Genomic DNA, 21,685 nt, shown 5'->3' on the forward strand with positions numbered 1-21,685 from the left:
CAACAGCCATATATGTTCTTCCTCAGTTCATTCAACCTTTTTATTACAATTTATTTTATCGTGCTTGTTGTTTTAAGCACTGTTTGTGTTGAGTTTGTCATGTATAAAAACAATATTTGAAAGAAAAGAAATAACTACCTGCTCTAGTGTTTTAATTTATATTTTAATATCATAAATTCTCGTGAAAATGTGAACATGATCCTAATAAACAAACCTAATAACTATAAAGACATATCCTAAACAAAAGCATCACACACACACACACACAAGCAAAAATCACAGTCATAATGACAGTAGCTTTCCTTTCCTTGCTTCATTTCAAGTACAAACACATCAGTTATTATATTACAAATTAGATATACTTTTGTGTACACATTATCAGCTGAGAAGCACAAGGAGACCTCATCCATGATCTGCATTACCAAAACTGAACTGTGGATCTGTGTGCGATGGCTACGGCTGAAAGCATGATTCAGAGCAGCACTGATACACTGACACCCCCGTGTGGTCAAACGTTGACAAAACACATCAGAAATCCAGTAGACACTTGTGTGCACTTCTGAATCGGCATTTCTATTACTGTGTATCTGGACTTTGTCTCACCTTGATGATGGAGATGCTGTAGACTAGAGCTGGCTCAGGAAACTCCAGGTAACTTCACTTGTCTAGAAAACAAAAACCAAGCACATATCATTTATTACCAAGTAAATATGTGTGTAACATTTTTTACTTGATCATATGATTGAGTGGTTTAATCATTAGACATGATGTAGTCTTTATTAAGACAATATACTGCAGCCATAAATATGAATATGAACAAAGAGCAGAAATCATGTTATCATGGACACTTCAAAATATAGTTGGTATTTTGTCTGACCTTTTTATTAATTGTAATATAACTTTTTATTGCGAGAATAACACCAAGTTAATCTAATTTTTCCACCTTTTTCTGTAATTTATAATATAACAAAGTGATTCACAGCTAGTGTGCTACTGTATATGGAAATCTGATACTATAGCAGGCTTAAATGATATATTATTGCTCTACATCATACAAACATTTTAGTTTCATAAATATTACATGTCTCTCTGTGAACAAAATGAAAGGCTGTGCCACAGAAGCAATCTCAAGAATGTTTTTTTAAAACAAGCTGTCATTTTCCAGGTAAACTGAAAGTAGCTGAGACTTTTATTTCAGTATTTTTAATGTACTTCTAAGTGAAATATAAAATTAAGTAGGAGGCTGGGCTTTCTTTTTCCAAATCATTCCCTAATAACAACAGTGAGAGAGGTGTGGTTAAGAATACTGTGACTAAAGCTGTCAAACTGACGTCAACAGAGAAGAACAGAGACACAAAATGAAAGCAAATTGTGCTACTTTAATAGAAGATTACTAAAATCTTGTTGTAATTTTGATTTCACGCAGAGTTTTAAAGTGCTTTGGTGAACATGCAGCCGGGAACACAGCGGAACAATTATCATTGCCAATTATTGTTGACGATAGGCATAAAAGTGTTCGGGGCTCATTTTTGGGGAGTTTAACACACCGTGTTAAAAACTAGCTGACCAGTAAGATTGGCACTTTTGCTCACATCCCTCAGGCTGCTGAAAATACAGTAAAATATGACTTGGTGTTTTTGATCTAGCTGAGCACACAGAAATTGCAGATCAAATAGGATATAATGGAGAAATTCATTCCACAGTCACTACATTTCCTTCTTGTAGCTTGTAACTTTTTCCTACAGTAACGTTTGACCAGGTATTTGTGCACTGAAGTGGCAGTGGTTAAATAGAAATGTAAAGGTTTTACGCAATAAATACACCAGGGAAAAGTGTGTGAGTGACTCTATATGTGCAACATGCAATTATAAAAGCATAAATTTGCACAGCACCTTGTGTAGTGGAATATTTCTGTTTTTCATTAAGTGCCAACTAAAGTAAGGGAGAGATTTCGTACGTTTACTCAGCTCATTATCAGTAAATAAATAAATGAAAATATTTGCTGAATGTCCATGATTCTGAACAACAAAAATATATGTATAGTAGTGCTGCATGCTAAATTGAAATGAAAGTGCAATCATGAATAAGCAAAAGCTGTGATTGTCTTGCATATTTTGTCAGTGAAGCAGTTTTGTGATTAGAAGTAGATCTCCACCTGAAGGCCATCTCGCACAGATGCTCCAATACAACTGAAAATGCCTATAGCGGCTGAATAAATAGAAGATTTAATCGCTTTCATTGAAAACATCGTTACTAAGAATCACACAACTATGAAAACATATCGTTGTTCTAAGATCTTTTATTATAATTGTTCTTATATAATAATGCACTGCTTAGAATACTATGGAATGTATATAATAACGCACTGCTTAGAATACTATGGAATGTATATAATAACGCACTGCTTAGAATACTATGGAATTTAGTGCGGCACGATATAAAAAAATATGCTATATGCGATATTGGTGAGTGTTGCGATAACAATACTTCCTACATTATGACTTTCAAAAATAACATTCTATCAGAAACTTTAAGATATATATTAAAGTATGATCATATTAAAATAAACAGATAATAAATTATTTTTTGAGCTTATGTAAAAAAATATCTAACCTTTAGACTTTAAAACACCACAAATGACTGAAAATCTGATTCTAATTTTTATTGGCCGTTGTCATTTTCCTCTCGTCTCCCAGCATTAGCATTTCTTTTTTTCAGCTGCAGGTTCACCTAACAGCACATGCTGGAGAAGTAGGGATGAAAACCCCCATCTGATTGGTCAAATTTGGATAAACAACCTATCCATGTAGCACACAAATGCTTGGCACATAAAATTAATTTAATTCATTTTGCACATTTTAAATTGCATATACTAGTTTTAGGATATTAATAATTTTTCGATTTACTTAGCAGTTCTAGTTGTGTGCCTTAGGTGTCATTCACAGGGAATGCACTACTTTTACTCAGTTTTTTTTTTACATAAACGTGCTTGACCAATGTGCACGGCTATTATGCAAACTTTTACACATGAGCAGTACGTTTTTAATACACCAAGTCAACTTTTACAGTCAGCACCTCTGTCAGGTTCAAAGTAGTTGACCAATCAGAAGCTCTCAGAGGCAGGGCAAGTATTGCAAGCTTGTAAGAATGAAGTTGGCATGACAGTTGTTTTTTTTTTGTTGTTTTTTTAGGTTAACATGGTGGAGGATGCTCTTTCAAAAAATACATTCCTAATAACGGAGTCTCATGTTTTTAGATGCCAAGATGATACTCGACTGCAGTTATGAAGTCAGTCTGGAGCGAAAACGTGTTATAAAATGTGGTAATTTTATATGCTTTCAGATGTAGCAGCCTTTAATTTAATTATCGCAAGAAAAATATTCATTCATTTTCTTTTTCGGCTTAATCCCTTTATTAATCTGGGGTCGCCACAGCGGAATGAACTGCAAACTTATCCAGCATATGTTTTACGCAGCGGATGCCCTTCCAGCTGCAACCTATCGCTGGGAAACACCCATACACTCTCATTCACACACACATACACTACAGACAATTTAGCTTACCCAATTCACCTACAGCACATGTCTTTGGACTTGTGGGGGAAATAGGAGCACCCTAAGGAAACTCAAACGAACACTGAGAGAACATGCAAACTCCACACAGAAATGCCAACTTGTCCAACGGGGACTCAAACCAGCAAACTTCTTGCTACCCACTGCGCCACCGTGCTGCCCAAGAAAAATATTATGTTCTCCAATTATGCATATTATATTAATTATATTTTATTTTATTATATTAATTGTGTGTATATATATATATACAAATTATATATATATATATATATATATATCTATATATATATATATATATATATAGAAATTAAATATTTAAATACACATTCACATAAATAAACAATTATTTTAATGTTCTGATTTTAATAAATCAACAACTGTCTGATACCAATGTGTTTTCACTAAATCGATCATCGTTATGATCATGGTTCCAAATACCAAAGTTTAAAAGCATGCATTACAGTACTAGATAGTTTATTGATGCATCAGTTAATTTTCAGTGAACTCAAATTGGATTTTGGTGTGTGACAAAATCAAATTCTCATCTGACAAATATTACTAAAGCTGCTTTGATCAGTTATTAAAAAGTGTCCTCATAGCAGTTTCAATATCTTTTTGTACCCAAGATAACATTAAACTGCAAAGACTTTACATGTCATAGCAGGTATTTTTTTAACACTAAATTTTATTTTAAACAAAATGTAGCTATTCATTGTTGGTTAATGTAAAATGACTTAACTAATGTAACCATAATGTAAAGGAATAGCAACAAATAATAAAGAAACAGAACATTTTAAATCAATATTTCTTTTAGTCCATATTAAAACATGAAAATGTTTTAAAATAAACAATTTATTATTTATAAGTACTCCTGCTGTGGTTAACAGTGTAATAAAATACAAAAATCTGTAAGAAAGAGTTAATAATAATGTTTTTATCATCATCACTGTATATTCAGTATGTCTAATTACATTCATTCAATAGACCAAGAATATTCTTAACATCATCATCATTTTCTTCATTACCAGTTTTTTTTTTTTTTGGTTTTGTCAAGTTTGAAATTACCCAGAAGACAATATTGTAATAGACAATGCAATCAGATAATAAACAGGTTTTATTTGGTTTTGCCAAGTATTATACTGATTTACCCAGAAGACAATCTCATAGTGTAATAGACATTACACAACTCGAAATATTTTTTAATAAATATTTCTTACATACCCTATTTACTCCACTATACCCAATTGATACATTCAGCAACTGACAACCCTACCATAACAGCAACATATAAAAAAGATAATGTCATTAAAGTCATTTTAAAAAATCAAGTTATAATCTATGGATGGCTGTTGTTCAGTGAGAAGTCAGGAGGAAAAGTAATTAATTTCTGATTCACTAGGGGGCAGCGAACTGGTGTGTGGCCACTAACACAATTCATATAATACAGATTAGGTCAGAATTAGCATTATTGCAGTCTTAATCTGCTTTTAGTAGCTATGCAGAAATAATCTGCTCCGCCACCATCTGTGATGTTTTGTTTTCATCCCTCTCTAATCATGACACAGAAATATGCTCAGGCAGGCTTTATCCAAGCAAGTGTACACACTGTAAATTCTGCCCAGTTTTAATATGGGTTACACCTTACGCAGCACATTATAATCGCCTAGCTATTTTAATAAAGGGTTTCTGCAAGTTTCACCAAGTACTTAAGACTTTTTACACAGGGCTAAACGCAACATTTTGGGGCATTTTTTTTTACTTGACTGATCAAAAACATTTCTTTAGCCACATATTTAAATAATGTGTTAAAACAAGCAAACCCAGTTGTACACATACATTTTTTCTAAACTAAAAATATATATAATAAACTAAGTGTATGAACAACAGAGCTGCACAATATAAAAAAAAAAATCTGACATTGCAAGTTTTATTTTTCTGCAAGAAATTTTGCAATATGAATTTAATTTTATAAGATAGTTTGAATAGCTCTATTTGATGGTTTTCTGGGGAGTTTAACAATATTCAAGTACAGAAATTAAATAATAACAATGCAAAAATACTTTGCTTTGTCTCGTTTCGAGTCCAAATATCAAACAATTCTTACAGAAAATAAAAATATTTTGTTTTCACCAGAAGAAATAAGTCAAAATTAAGAGTTTTCCTTAAAACAACCTAAATTATCTGCAAACAAAACAATCTTGTTTTTATTCGTCTTGAAATGTAGATATTTGGAAACAAGAAACTGTTTTTTTTTTTTTGCAAAAATAGTGTAAATTCTGTATAAATACAGTGATTTCATAAAATTCTGTAGTTCCTGGTCAACTGTAATTCAGACTCAACACTGCATATCTTGCAATGTGACTATTGTGGGTGTGCACGTTGCGATATTGGTGCTGAAATGATATGTTGTGCAGCCATACACAACAGTATGTCCAGGTCATGTTCTGTAAATCCACGGAAAACTTTTAAACAAACACTATTGTAAGGAAGGTAATAAAACCAAACAGCATTGGTAAATAGAGTTATACATAGAGCTTTGTTAAATGTTTTTACATTTTAGATGGATTGTTGGTAATTGAAAGGGTGTTGGTTCGATTGAATAGCTTTAAGTGGACAAAAGGAAATTAGGAACCTGTTTAAAATGATTTAAGACCTAGAAGACAATTTCAGGACTTTCTAAGACCCCACAAACTCCCTGTATTAATGCTGAAATGTAGCAGACTTAAATTATTGCAGTTCATGACAAAAAAAGAAAGATTAAAGGAAAAACCTAAAACGAATATATACATTTCCCTATGCACACACAGTTAAAAAAGTTAAACATTTCACAATCAGTCAGTCTGATAAATATGAAACTATTTTAAATAACTCATATTTATACACTAATTATTGCAATTATTAATCTTTTATTATCACTGATTTCAATTAAACTACTTTATAACCAAAAAAATGCTAAACAAATTCATGCCACACTAGAAATACATCAGACAACAGAACTTTTCAAACATAATTACTTCACAATATATCAGTCTGAAAAATATGAAACGCTGTATAAAAAAACATCACAGTAAATGTCTAATCACTGCAACTATTAATATTTAAAAATTACTAACTTGAATAACACCACTTTAGGACAAAAAAAGAAAGAAAAACAAAATATATTTAACATAGACATCACATCTACACATTTAATATCTCTTATAAATAAAATAAATAAGCCAGATAAATAAGAAAATAATCCATATTGATACTTTGATTTTTGCAATTATGAATACTTGATTATCACTGACTTAAATTAAACCACTTTATCAATCTGATAAATATGCAATATAAAAACATCCCAGTAAATGTATAATCTAATCACCGCAACTATTAATATTTGATAATTACTGACTTGGATAAAACCACTGTAGGACTAAAAAAAGTCCTCTGATGAATAAGATAAATAAGTCTGATAAAAAATAACCCACAAAACAACCTAGTAAATGTATAGTCTAGTCTATAGTCTAGTAAAAGAGTAGTTTAGACAACAAAATTTTCTAAATAAATTTCTCTCAGAAACAAGATAAAAATATAATATGTCTGGGAAATAAAAATAACCTATATTTATACTTCCATTACTGCAATTATTAATCTTTGATTATCACTGACTTATATTAAACCACTCCATGACCCAAAAAAGATAAATAACTCCATGCCACACTAAAAATATATATGACAACACAACTTTTAAAACATAAACACTTCATGTTATGTTCATGCACATATCAGTCTGATAAATATGAAACACTGTATAAAAAACATCCAGTCTAGTAAAAGAGTAGTCTATATAGTTAATGTATATCACTGCAGCTATTAATATTTGATAATCACTGACTTGAATAAAACCAATGAATATATTTATCCATGCCACACTAAAAATACATTAAACATAAAGAACGCAACTTCACAATAAATCAGTCTGATAAATTAGAGTAACCCATATTAATCCTTAAGTCATTACAATTATTAATACTTGATTATATCACTGACTTTAATTAAACCACTTTGACCAGAAAAACAAATATAAATCCCTGCCACACTAAAAATATAGTAAACATAAACAATGCTACTTTTAAATGTTAAAAACTTCACAATAAATCAGTCTGATAAATATGCCACGCTGCATTATGAATAAAGTAACACAACATATTTATAGTCTAATCATAACATGGCAGTGCTTTCTTCGTACGCTTTCAAAGTTGTGTGAGATGGTGAAATAATGTACGTTACAGCTATAACCATTATTCATGTTGTCAAAACAAACATTTCCAACCAAGCAAACCAGAGTAGAAAGAGAGAGCGATGAGCAAGGCTGCAAAATCAAAACCTATGAATAATTAATCACATCTCATTCAACGAAGCTGAGTTTGATCCTAGCCAAGCAAAACAACGTGGCTCGACCAGTTGATACACCTACCGTTTCGCTACCCATCTGTTACTGTACACAGAAAGTGTACCAAATGTGTCAGAGAAATGCATGCTTTAATTAGGGTTCCTATGGAACAAATGAGTGAGCTGCTTCTGTAATTAGTGCACAGTAGCAGGTCCTGCTGTAATTATGTTCATGTCCCTGGAAAGCCTTTGCATGGAAAAAAAAAATACAGGCCATCTGATTAGCTTGAGCTAATTGATTTTAAAAGCTTTTAAAGTAAGGTAATTTGACAGTTGTATATCCCTTCCTTATATGTGACCCTGGACCATACAGTAAGTGTCTTTTATTTAAATTGAGATTTATACATCACATAAACTGATAAATAAACAAGTTAAAAACATAAATAATCTTTCCGTTGATGTATATTTTTTATGACAGGACAGGACAAATTTGAGATATAACTAATTGAAAATCTGGAATCTGAGGGTTCAGAAAGTTTTTTTTGAGGGAAATTAGCTTTAAAATTGTCTAAATTAAGAACTTGGGAATCAAAAATTGAGTTTTGCATATTTACAGTACAAAATGTACAAAGTATCTTCATGAAACATAATCTTCAATTTATATTCTAATAGACTTTATCAAATTATACAACATTGATACTGTATAAAATACAGCATAAACAATAATGTTTTCTTATTAACCATGAAAAATACCAGAAATTTTTGCAGAAGTAATACAAATATTACAACTGAACAATACAATTTTGGATTTTAATAACTTATTCAACACTAACTATGAAGTATTTTTTTCACCCAAGATAAATTAATTGTATTATTATTATTGGTAATGTTGTTGATAAATGTACATTGTTCATAATTATTTGTTAGCAAATAAAACCTTCTTGAAAACTGTGCTGACAAACAATAAACCAATAAAGAATCAAAACAAATCACCCATTATAGTCCCAATTAAGCATGGGACGATAACCCTCTTCAAAATATACTATGGTTTGAAAAAGTCAAGGTTTTAAAACTGCAAAATGTTCTGCTATACCGCTTCTACGGTGTATGTAAAGTTTTTTTATGTTTTGTTTTTTAGGACAACACTATCTACCGCAGAAAAGATATCCAAGATGCTGTTTTAAATTGTAGTGAAATCGTTGTTTTGGAACCAAATAAAGACATCAGAAGTCAATTATTTATTTGAATTATTTAGCCTGATATGTTTATCAAGGTAAAATATATTGTGTTCAAAGGGGAAAAAAGTTTTTGTTTATACCCAGACATTTGAAAATAACTTATTTTAGAGCAGTAATCAATATCGTAAAACCATGATATTTTTATCCAAGGTTATCATACCGTCAGAATCTTATACCGGCCTTTAGAATTAAAATATTGCTTTTTAGATGTTATTATCAGTATGTCCTAGTCTTAAGGTTATCTAAAAGCGTTTCTGCTACAAAACAATAACAAAATTCAAACCAGAAGATGTAAACATTCAAATTTTGCAGTTTGTCACTTTGCCTAAATGGAACAATGATTTTATCACACCACCTCATACTCCAGTGTCTCATCAAACCTTCTGACCAATCAAATGCTCTATAGTATCTGACATGTCCCGCCCACTTTAAACGTTTCTCATTTGATGTGCTTGAGTTAAATCACCTTTACTGCAATTAATCATGGGCAGTTATAAGATTCTTGCTTTATGTAAACCTTGGATAAAAATTGGTAACACAAAATCACGATATTACAGTATTGTGATTACTGCTCTAAAATAAGTTAAACGTCTGAGTAAAAACCAACAACTTGAACACAATATATTTTATTTTAGGAAAGGTTTAATACATTTTGGAGAAGCAAACATGTCAGACTAAATAATCAAAATAAATCATTGACTTCTGCTATCTTCATTAGTTTTAAAACCACAGATTTCTTTACAACACATAAAAAAACATTACATATACCTTAGGAACGGTAGAGCAGATCATTTTAGCGCTTTTAAAACCTTGACCAAACCCTGGTATATCTTGAAGCTGGTTATCAACCCATGCCTAACTGTGATTATTGGCTGTTTTTAAACGAGGAATAGCTACTATATGCTCCACCCTATCTTTAAGTTTTAGCATTAATTCCGTCAAACATTAAATAAAAATGCACATTTCAAAGCATTTCATGGGACCTTCAAATCTTATAGCATTTGGTGCTGAAATAAACACGATTACAAATAGTTTGGATACAATAAAAAGGCACTGTAAAATTTAAAATAATTACTGCATGTTAAAATTCTTATAACAATATCATGCATGTTTGTTATCCCATTTGACACGTTAATATATATACACACAAAGTCCGATTAGAAACAACAGTGAAGTAAAGCCATCGCCGCTCTTTTATAAACCATGAGTTTTGAATAAAAACAAAACCTACATGCTTTTATATTGTATGTTTTGTATACACAAAGAAGGGGAAGGACATATTTGCACCTGCACTAAACAAAGCAACCTATAACGGACATGAAATACATCTAGCATATGTCAAAAAAGCACACAGTATAACTAGGTACACTAACAGGACATGGCATGTCAGACTAGAACACGGCATGTCAGACTAGTCTTTTTATTGAATGTAACCAGCCCCAGTGCATGTTGTACTAGCACACTGTGGTAATGTGCCAAACATGGTAATGCTGCCAAAATTGTAACTTAAAATAATGGCTCACTATGAGGTCACTTTCTATAATAGGTAAACAGGAGCGATTCATAAGTTCTCCAAATGTATTACATTCCACTGACCAGAGTAAATTAAACCCTTTATCTGCTGAATCGACTTGCTCGACACACTTAAATGAGAGGTTTCCTAAAAAAAGAACTGAGAACAAAAATTTTGACTTCTTGGCCTGTTTCATAATAGCATATTATTATACAACAGACCACTAAAAACACGTTAAGCACAAACTTAAACACGTATGATAAAGATCTGTAAGATTTCTATGCTCTATTACCAAAAAGTACAGTGAAACATATTAATTGTCCGTTTCTTTAACAAAGGTGAATAAATACTATAATCAATGTATTGTTCATTGTATGTTAATACAATAACTAATGGAGCACAAGCAATATTAACTTTGGTAATAATGTATTTTTAAAAAAACTTCACTTAAGATCACAAATATATGCACATCAAATTTCTTCATTTCATCAAATTTGTTTGTGTATACATATGTAGAGTATACATAGATCTATACATTACACACACACACACACACACACACAACCAAAACAATGTTATTTTCTTTTTTATCTCACTACAGATGATTCTCTGACCATTGCCTTCATCTCCGCAGCAATTTAATGACTTAAATGTCCATAAATTATTCATTCAAATGGTACTAAACATCACAATATCAAACAATGTAACTAAATGATATTTGACATATGCACATTCATTGTGATAGTTTTGCCAGAGAAGGATGGGCTCCTCCAGCAGAGTCTGGTTCTTCTCAATGTCTTTTTTCCCCCTGTTCACCTAAACATTTTATAGAGTTTCCCCCTTGCCACAGTGGGTTGTTCACTAAGAAGTTATAAATTTAAAAAATGAAAGAGCTGCTGAATAGAATGAAAGTGTACACATCTAATAGTAATTATGCAAGACCTCATAAGTGAACAACCACAGCTTGATTGTAAGGAGGCCTGTGAAGATGAGATTGGTGCTGCTTGGCTGTTTTCAGGGGGTTTTTTCAAAGGCCAGCACAGTTTTACTGCATTCAGCCAATATTTTATCATGACATCGTCACAATAAATCAGCCCAAAACGATGCAGAAGTGCAGTCGGTTGCATTTCTGCCATAACGCACAGCATTTTGCTCCATAGCTCTGTTGCTGTTGGTAGGCCCTGCTCACACTGATGGAAAGACAATGCGGGCATTTTGACAAACGGTACACTATGTACGCCTCTCTGCCTATAGCTCTGAACACTCCATCAAACGATGAACAAAAAATACAAGCCTATAACGACCCGGCGCTGAAAATATCGGCCACGGTGTAAGATTATATATAAGGCGTAAAGGTGTTGACAGGAGGCGCAGGAAAGCTTCTTCTTCTCGCCTGTTAAGCTTTAGTTTGAACCACAGAGCAAAGCTTGATTTACACCCAGTGCCAGTCTTGGCATCACAATTTCTCCGAAAAGCAGGCATATAAAATGCACAACATAGTGAATATTATTGACACGAAGCCCACTCCCCACCCCACCGGACAACGCTCGGAAAATTCAAGCGGTTTCGGATTCGTGACACCGGTGGAGTGGAGCCGCGCCGTGCGTCCTGCCCAACGCAAACGCATAGAAAAACACAGGCGTTTCGGCAAAGCAAACGGATGCTCGATTATTACAAATCTGAAGGACGGAAGAAGAAAATAAGAGCTTGTTGTATACTCACCTCGTCTACAGTGATTGTGGAGGTAATTTAAAGGGCCAGGTTCGCGCAGATTGTTACCCCCCCTACCAAACAAACACCACCCCCTCCGTGCACCAGTGTCCACCCAGTCAGTACCCCCTCCACTGGTGACAGCGTCCTCGCACACAAACTTGCTTTTCTCTCCTGGGAAAAAGCTGAGTCGGTTCTGAGTCAAATAAGGCGGCTCTTCGTTAAAATAGAAAACCAATCAGTTTCTCCAGCTCTGCCCTCTCCACGCTCGTCGGGTGCCACGAGTTTGGTTGCGTACGTTGCTAGACCCTTTCGGCTGCTCGATGGGATTTTGGGGCTATTGAGCTGCCGATATGCCTATGAAGCGCTCTTTACGCAACCGTTCACCGACCCAGTGTTCATTAGAAAATACATTTGGGCGCACCGAACACGAACCCGTTGTGCACCGCAGTGCGCAGTAACATCTGCTGACCCAAGAGGGCGCTGGTGCTCAATGTCTCTCCACACATCTGCAAAAAGAGACAATATGGGAAAATTTATATTTATATTTTAATAGCCAAAATTTATTTTAAAAACATCAATATGCAAAGAAGAAACAAATTGTGTATGTTCTTTCGGACTTCAGAATTAATTAAGAATATAGCAGTCTTTTCCTTTGATTTATTTTCATCATATTTAATTTTCCCATTATTTTGATGTAACTTCCTCTTACAATGTTTATACGTTGTCACGAATAATAAACTAATAAATCATGTGGATAAAATGTCAACATTTATTGATTGATTGTGTTGTTGAGTTGAGTTTTCATGTTGTTTTCATTAGCAAACATAGCTTGATTAAATCATTGCTTTTTAGTTCAATCTCAACAAACTAGCCACTGTTCGTTATTCCAGTAATTGATTTTAAAGATTGAATGCTACTAGTTTCTTACCAACTAGTCAGAATACAAATTCTTTGGTTTACATTTATCACTCTGCTTTAATGTTGTTAGTTTGTGATTGTTGTGGTTGTTAGGTGAAAGTATATAGGCTAATTATGGATTAAATTTTTTATATTTCAGTTGAGGGCGACACGGTGGCTCAGTGTGTGTGGATGTTTCCCAGTACTGGGTTGCAGCTGGAAGGGCATCCACTGTGTAAAACATATGCTATAGCTAAGGAAGTATTCATTAATTATACAGAACAATTGTTTTTCGTACCAGCATAAAATAGGCCTACTAGCGCTGTGATTAGCCTACCATTTAATCTTTTGTTTTTGTTACTACTGCATTTTGCTGTCAAATGCTGGGGTTGAGGCTATCTTTTTAAGTTTGTTTAAGTGAAACTATTTAAAAGATATTAATGAGTAATTGTTGGTATTACAAAACTCTATTTCAGCATCCTATATCATCCAGTTAGCAATGTATAAGCTTTTTCTCAATACTAGTTGATAGTTCCTCAGCAACTAGTCATTTTACCATTGTTTTTGGTAGCAGATTTTGAATCACATTGAATTCAATCTATTCTAGTAGTTGATTACTTTTTGTACTACTGTTCACTAGATACAGCATTCGTTTATACCACCACAAAGTTATCCAGTTAGCTAGTAATTAGTAGGCTATTAATTATACTTTCAGTGTCATGGTGGCGTAGTGGGTAGCACGATTGCCTCACAGCAAGAAAGTCACTGGTTCGAGCCTGGGTCAGTTCTCAGTTGGCATTTCTGTGTGGAGTTTGCATGTTCTCCCCGTGTTTGCATGGGTTTCCTCCAGGTGCTCTGGTTTCCCCCACAGTCCAAAGACATCCGGTACAGGTGAATTGAATAAGCTTAATTGGCCTTAGTGTATGTGTGTGAATGCAAGAATGTGGGGCTGTTTCCCAGTGATGTAAACATATGCTGGATAGGTTTGCAGTTCGTTCTGCAGTGGTGACCCCAGATTAATAAAGGGACTATGACGAAAAGAAAATGAATGAATTAATAATTGTACTTTTTCTAGAAATTATTAATTAAGTTCTAAAATAAATCATTTTATGATATTTGAGATACTTTGAGAAATGTTGGTAACCATTGACTTCCATTTTACATACATACTTTAAATACATCTCAAAATATATTCTTTTATGTTCAACATACAGCTTTGTAATAACATGAGGCGAAGTACATGATAGCATCATTTCATTTTTGTGTCAATCATCCCTTTGAAAACACTTCTTCAATGCATTTCCCTTGGTATTGCTGTTCCACTAATATTATTTTTGCATACACAACTCCAAATGCAGTCTTCAGTGCGATGTGTTCTTCTTTGAGGAAGCCCTAGGTATGTGTTAGATGTACTGTAGGTGGATCTGCACCTCCAGGCAAATTTGACACTTGGCACCAGATCAGAGCGAGCCAGCCTTAATCATAAAGCCTTGCGGTTCTCATCTGAAACGGTGCTTTAAAAACGGAATCAGGACAGTTTAAGAGTAGACTGTACCCTGTGGCAGTTAAAAAGACATAGTTATTATTTAGTGAGGCAGCTAATAGCATAGTGGACGGTTAATTTACCGTAATAACTTTTTTATAATGAAAGACCATTCATTCATTGAGAGAATAATTTGTGCAAGCAGATGATATTGTAGGTTTGAATTTTGGGTTGCCTGTTTCCTAACAATATGATATTTAATAAAAAAAAAAAGTAGGTTTTTGAACAATGAAACACATCAAACCTGCCCCATGTATCCACATGAGTTCTGCGGTTTCTCGACTCTCCTGTTTTATTCAAGGACTGTGCGGACGATTTGTCTCTTCTTTCTGCTTCACTTCACAGGCTCCCTCAGGAGCTGCAGGATTCTCATTGTGCCTTCAGATTCCTCCAAAGTCCCAAATGATTTGTGCTAACATTTGACTTGGCACAGCAGTGGCTGTATTTCTTTTTTCTACAAGGGGGTGTATTTATAGTAAATTGGAATGGAAAATGCTTTTACTGGAATAAAGTGTTGTTACACTGAAAGTTCTTAACTGTAACTTCATCCATGCTTTAACATTTAGATTAAAGTAGACACTTTATTTGCATGTAAAATGCCTTTAAAATATACATTTAATATGTAAAATATTATTTCATGTAAAAAATAAATACTTATGCGAGGTATATTTTTGAAATTGAGATTTACACTACCTGACAGTCTTGTTACTGATCCAAGTTGTAGGAGCAAAAAATAATAACTTCAATTAATAAAATCATTTGGAAAAGTGGCAGAAGATCGATTTTTTAGATGAATATTCTGTTAAACAGCATCCCAATCATCACAAATACTGTAGAAAACCTACTGGAACCCGCATGGACCCAAGATTCCCACAAAAATCAGTCAAGTTTGGTAAAGGAAAAATCACGGTTTGGGGTTACATTTACTTTGGGGGCGTGAGAGATTTGCAGCGAAAAATGGCAACATCAACAGTCTGAGGTATCAAGACATTTGTGCTGCCTGTTACATTATAAACCACAGGAGAGGGCAAATTCTTCAGCAGGGTAGCGCTACTTTTCATACTTCAGCCTCCACATCAACGTCTCTGAAAGCAAAGAAGGTCAAGGTGCTCCGGGAATGGCCAGCACAGTCACCAGACATGAATTTTATTGAGCATGTCTGGGGTAAGATGAAGAAGGAGGCATTGAAGATGAATCCAAAGAATCTTGATGAACTCTGGGAGTCCTTCAAGAACGCTTTCTTTGCCATTCCAGATGACTTTATTAATGTTATTTGAATCATTGCAGAGATGGAGTCCTGCAAGCTTGTGGGAGTCATACACAATATTAATTCTTTTTCCACTGCAGCATGACTTTATATTCTATACTGTACATTATTTCTGTTCAGGGACAAGACTTTTGCCTCAGCAGTCAGACCTTACTGTCTTAAGTAAATAATTAAAAATCAAGGTATGATCAAATTTTATTTTGGTAAAATAAGTTAAATCTAGAGGCCTTTGACTGTTATATAAGCCACTTCTGATACCAAGTGATCAACTAGAAGTCAAGTTAAAATTTTTCTGTTCCAAAAATTTGGATAGACGACAAGACTTTTGTCAGGTAGTGTACTATAATCTGAAAGTTGAATAAATAAGCTTTACAATAATCTCTAATTGTTAGGATAAGACAATATTGCATTAGAAAATCTGGATAATGAGGTCTCAAATTTCTTAAATTATCTTTAAGGCTTAAAGGGATAGTTCACCCAAAAATGACAATTTTATAAATGTTTACTGCCCCTCCACTTGTTCCAAGCCTGTTAGATATTCGAAGAACATTTTGTTTTGTGCTCAACAGAAGAAATAAATTCATAAAGGTTTAGAACCACAGTAAATGCTCATTTTTGGACGAACTATACCTTTAAAAGCATGGATTTAGAACTCTTGCAGCACTTCAGAGTCTTTCAGATGGCTTTACATTGACTATTCGGTCTGCTTTGAGCTAACATTTGATTTGGCACATCACAGTTGCTGTATTTTTTACAGGGATGTATTTATAGCAGACTGAAATGGGAAATACTTTTATTGCATTAGCATTATGTCCTCTGGAACACGACATTTTGCTGATGGCAGTAGATTTTCTATATAATTTTCCCTTGCTTTGAAGTCACAGTCCTCTCTCTGATAATGCATCTAACAGTCTGTGTGGAAACTGCAATACTGCTGAGAGGGGAATGAGGTGGTGCAGTTGTTGAGAGGCGGGGGGCAAAGAGAGAGAGAGAGAGAGAATGAAGCTGTGTATCACAGTCGCAGGAGAGTTGATTCATGCAGGTTCCCCCGCAGCCATTTTTTGCTCTGTGCTGCTGGTTTGATTCACAAAACATCATAGTGAAGCACCTGATCCAACTTGCTGTGTTAAAGCTCTGTTCTCATGGATTGCCTGTGCAGTATATTTCTTAAATATTTTGAAGCAGAATGCAAAAGGCTATTCAGTTCACAACTGCCAATAATTTAGTCAAAAGTTTATACAGATATGGTCTTCTCACAGCAAGAAGTTTGTTGGTTCGAGTCCCAACTGGGCCAAGTGGCATTTCTCTGTGGAGTTTGCATATTCTCAGCCAATTCATGTGGGTTTTCCCCAAAGACATGTAGTGTACAGTGGGTGAATTGAATAAACCAAGTAGTATGTGTATGAGAATGAGAGAGTGTGTGGATCTTTCCCAGCCCTGGGTTGTGGCTGGATAGGCATCAGCTGCATAAAACATATGCCAAAGTAATTGGTGGTTCATTCCACTGTGGTAACCCCTGATAAATCAGGGACTGAGCCGAACTATAGTGACATCATATAGATCACAGATGTTGAACTCAATTGCTGGAGGGCCGCAGCTCTGCACAGTTTATGTAGTTCCAAATTAAACACACCTGATCAAACTATTTAAGTCCTTCAGGCTTGTTTGAAACCTACAGGTACAGTGTGTGTTGGTGCAGGGTTGGAACTAAACTGTGCAGGTCTACAGTCCTCCATACAGAATATTAATACATTTTTCTTATGTGGTTTTCCACTTAAAATTCTGCTTATAACACTTAAAAAAACTTTAAAAGAGAGCAGAAAAAAGACAAGAAATTAAATAATTATCTTATGTTTTTATCACTATTTACATAAGAAATATCATAATTACACCAGAAAAATCTTGTTCATAATTAGAAGCATATTTAGGACAAAAAAATCAATTTAAGGATGACAGGGCAACCCGAAATTACTGATTGACATTTTAATTCCTTTTACATTGCCACTATCCTTATAAAACTACTGGGCTTTACCACTTTGTCAGCAAGACGTTCTAAATTATTTAATATCTAATTAATTTTATTGTAATCATTTTGTTCTAAAATATATTTTAATGAGTATGTTTAAATTTTAATTAAATACGTTTCACGTCATGATGAAACATATTTTATCAATACTTTAAATTTACATTAAAGAAATACATTTACTTGCATTTACTTGCATTTGCATGTTTATTATGTGCTATTTCATTTAAATATTAATCCTATACAATATACAGCGCTCAGCATATATAAGTACTCCCCTCACATTTCTCTCTTTTAAATTAATATTTTTAATAGGAAGTTATACAAAATTATATTGTGTATATATTTGTGCATAATACATTAGATTAGTCAGTACTGAAGCCAAATCTGGAGCTAAAATAACTTACGATAACAGTCCAAAAACTAGTACATATATTATATTATATTATATTGTATATTATATTATATTATATTATTTTATATTATATTATATTGTATATTATATTATATTATATTATATTATATTATATTATATTATATTATATTATATGTTATTGAAAAATTATTGAATACAATTTTTTTAATACAATATTTTACTTGACATTAATTGTATTTTCTTTCAATTTCTAAATATGTTTGGTGAACATTATCAATAAATATATCTGTTTAATAAATCTGTTTTGTTTTAATGCACCAAAATACATTGCCAAAATTCAATGATGAAATGAATAAAATATTCATTTTTTAATGGGGTTTACTCAATCATGCTGAGCACGGTATTAGTCATGTACTCATTAAACATAATTTTATTATGAAAAAAGTAGAAACCTGTAGAACAATTCTCTCTTTACACACCTGACACTTCATTTAAAATCCATCTTACAAGGACTCAATAAGGAAAACAATGTTTACTATAAATGTACCACAAGCATGTTGTGCTGCTTGCTTCAACCTATAATACCTCTCTTGCACAATATCCTGAACAATACTGTTCAGTAAGAGTCATTTTATAGCCTGTCTCATGTGTATAGCTTATAGTATATGTTAGTTATGCATAGCTTTTAAAAATAACTCATGTCCAGTGTTGTGTTTGTATTTCTGATTAATTATATAGCACCGCTGTCCTGTGAGACACGACATTTTGTTCCTCTGGATGTACACATATAGAGGAATGACAATAAAGCTCAACTTGACTTGACTTAAATATACTATAGTAATGAATACCAAATACTGCAGTTTTTAGCATGTTAAGTACTGGAAGTTATCTCTTATGGTAGTTCTATAGTAACACAACAACTACAGTACTAAATACAAATGACCTGATACTATAAGTGTACTAAAACTATGGATATATTATACAATACTACTGTAGTACAAAAAACAAATGTATACTACAGTGTTTATTGCAGTTTATCAATTTACTATAGTTAATATTACAGTATGCTGTAGCATTCATTAACAAAGAGCTTCTAAATACTACAATATAGGCCTACAGTATAATACACCTACAGTTCAAAAACACTACTATTTTATAGACTGCTTTATTGAGTGTCTTACAAGGACATATATAAATGAACTGAACTCAAAAGAACTATGTCTAGATTTTAGATTCCTTAAATTAGCTATGATTTCCCTTAAAAGCATGCATTTCAAGCTCTTGCAGCACTTTACATTGACTTCAGTCTGCTTTGTATCATAAAACCCTTTGCCTGCGTACAGAGGCTTATGTGCCTTTATGCATTACTGCTTTGCAAATTAAATCATCTGTGAATTTGAGTATACATATTCACACCTGGGTCAGCTGAAAGTGTACTGCTCCTCTTTATGTTTGCATGGAAAGCAAGATTAGCACATATGCAAAAATTGTTTAGAGGAATAAAAGACATCTTACACTGAGTTTAGCTTCAGTTTGCTTTTATTATGAAAATCAATTTCCAGATTTGTTAGAGAATATTTGCAAGTATATATATATTTCTATACATTGGTGTACGTATATAGTATTTTCCTTCATTTGGGATGCGTGAGCACAGCATTCCATGTCTTGGGAAGACTATTGCTAATAGATATATCATAGTAGCTAGTAGCTATAATAATATAAAATAAAACATTGGAAAATATTGTACAAAAAAAAAAAAAGAAAACAATCCAATGCAAAGTTGAAAAGTCACTTCACAGTTTTGTTGCTTGCCCTCATGCTGGCTAACATCGAGTGGGACCATGCGTATAGTCTGAATTATGAAATGGAGGTCATCATTTGCACGTTTCACAGTACATTCCATTACCCTTAGGCATTTAAAGTGCTCACTGTGTAAACCAGATTTAGGATGCCAACTAAAACAAAGTGCATGACGATAATCCAGATGTACATAAAGTCCCCTGGGATTCCAACCAAACACATGAGCTAAAGGATTCAGTTCCATATCTGCATTATCCCAGCAGGCACCTTGATGTCAAAAAGACATCAAAAATACGTCAAAAAACAAATCAATTTGATGTCAAAAGCTTGACGTCTGTTTGCCATCCACACATTGACTCCCCTTTGATAACCAAACTACATATTTATTCATCTGAAATCTTTGATTATTAATTTACACAGTAACTTTACAACGCACCAAAACGACATTATATTGACATCTAACATCGTCGTCAAAAAACAAATTAAGTAAAAATCTATTTCAGGACAGGACAGTTGGCATGTTATTAGACACCGATAGATGTCAATTAAATGTCACTTTGGCATCAAGGTAATCAACTGACATCAAATTGATTTACAATATTTTGACGTGTTTTTGATGTCACGTTCAGGAGCCCACTGGAATGTCTGATTTCTTTTCATGTCGTCATATTCTTTACATGGTCTTTACAAGTATTTACAATGAAATGTGCATGAAAAACAAGGTTTTATACGCAGACCTGGTGTGCATTATTAGCATTGCTGGGGCAAGTACATGTGTCAAGCCGGCCTGAAGGATGGCAGGTATCTGACACTTTTCAGAGAGCGCAGACTTCTCATGCATGTAAAATGCAAGATGCTCTGCAGTTTTTTCCTGTGGTGCAGCTTGCGGTGCCTGATGCTATCAGCAGAGTGACTCATATGCCTGCTGAATGGGCTTTATAGAGATTGGACGCATAGATTCGGTTATAATGGATCCGAATACAGTCTAAACTTCATTCGAGATAGATGGATGGATGAGGCATTGTCCTGAATTTTGAAAACTACCAAGCTACTAATCAGTAGAGGGATTTTTTTTCGTCTTAAAAGACTGTAAAAACCATGCAGAGCTAAAACACTGTCACTAGTAGGGTTGTGGTAAATTATAGCATCATTTCTTTTAGGGGATGAATGTGTTGGTAGGGCATCCAGGGAATCATATACATCAATCAGAGGCAATGGGCTGCGTCGTAGTATTATCTGAGAAGTAAATTGTACATATATATGACTGATGGTATTGTTTTCTGTTCTATTGCAATGCAAGTCACAGTATATTGTATATTTGAGGGTTACAGCATTGGTACTAGAGGGAAGGGTGTATATAATAAAGTTC

The 21,685-nt window shown here is 33.5% G+C and overlaps 1 protein-coding gene across 1 annotated transcript in view; it reads right to left on the bottom strand.

Moving 5' to 3' along the window:
• gng7 (guanine nucleotide binding protein (G protein), gamma 7) overlaps positions 1-12,474 on the bottom strand; it is a 53,248-nt gene extending 40,774 nt beyond the window's left edge. Inside the window, 2 exon segments of the mRNA NM_001002397.1 lie at positions 604-665; positions 12,420-12,474. The gene's annotated coding sequence lies outside the window, so the exon portion shown is untranslated.
• Between the last annotated feature and the right edge of the window lie 9,211 nt (positions 12,475-21,685).

Source organism: Danio rerio, chromosome 2 (genome assembly GCF_049306965.1).
Source record: "Danio rerio strain Tuebingen ecotype United States chromosome 2, GRCz12tu, whole genome shotgun sequence".
Classification (NCBI taxonomy): Eukaryota; Metazoa; Chordata; class Actinopteri; order Cypriniformes; family Danionidae; genus Danio; species Danio rerio.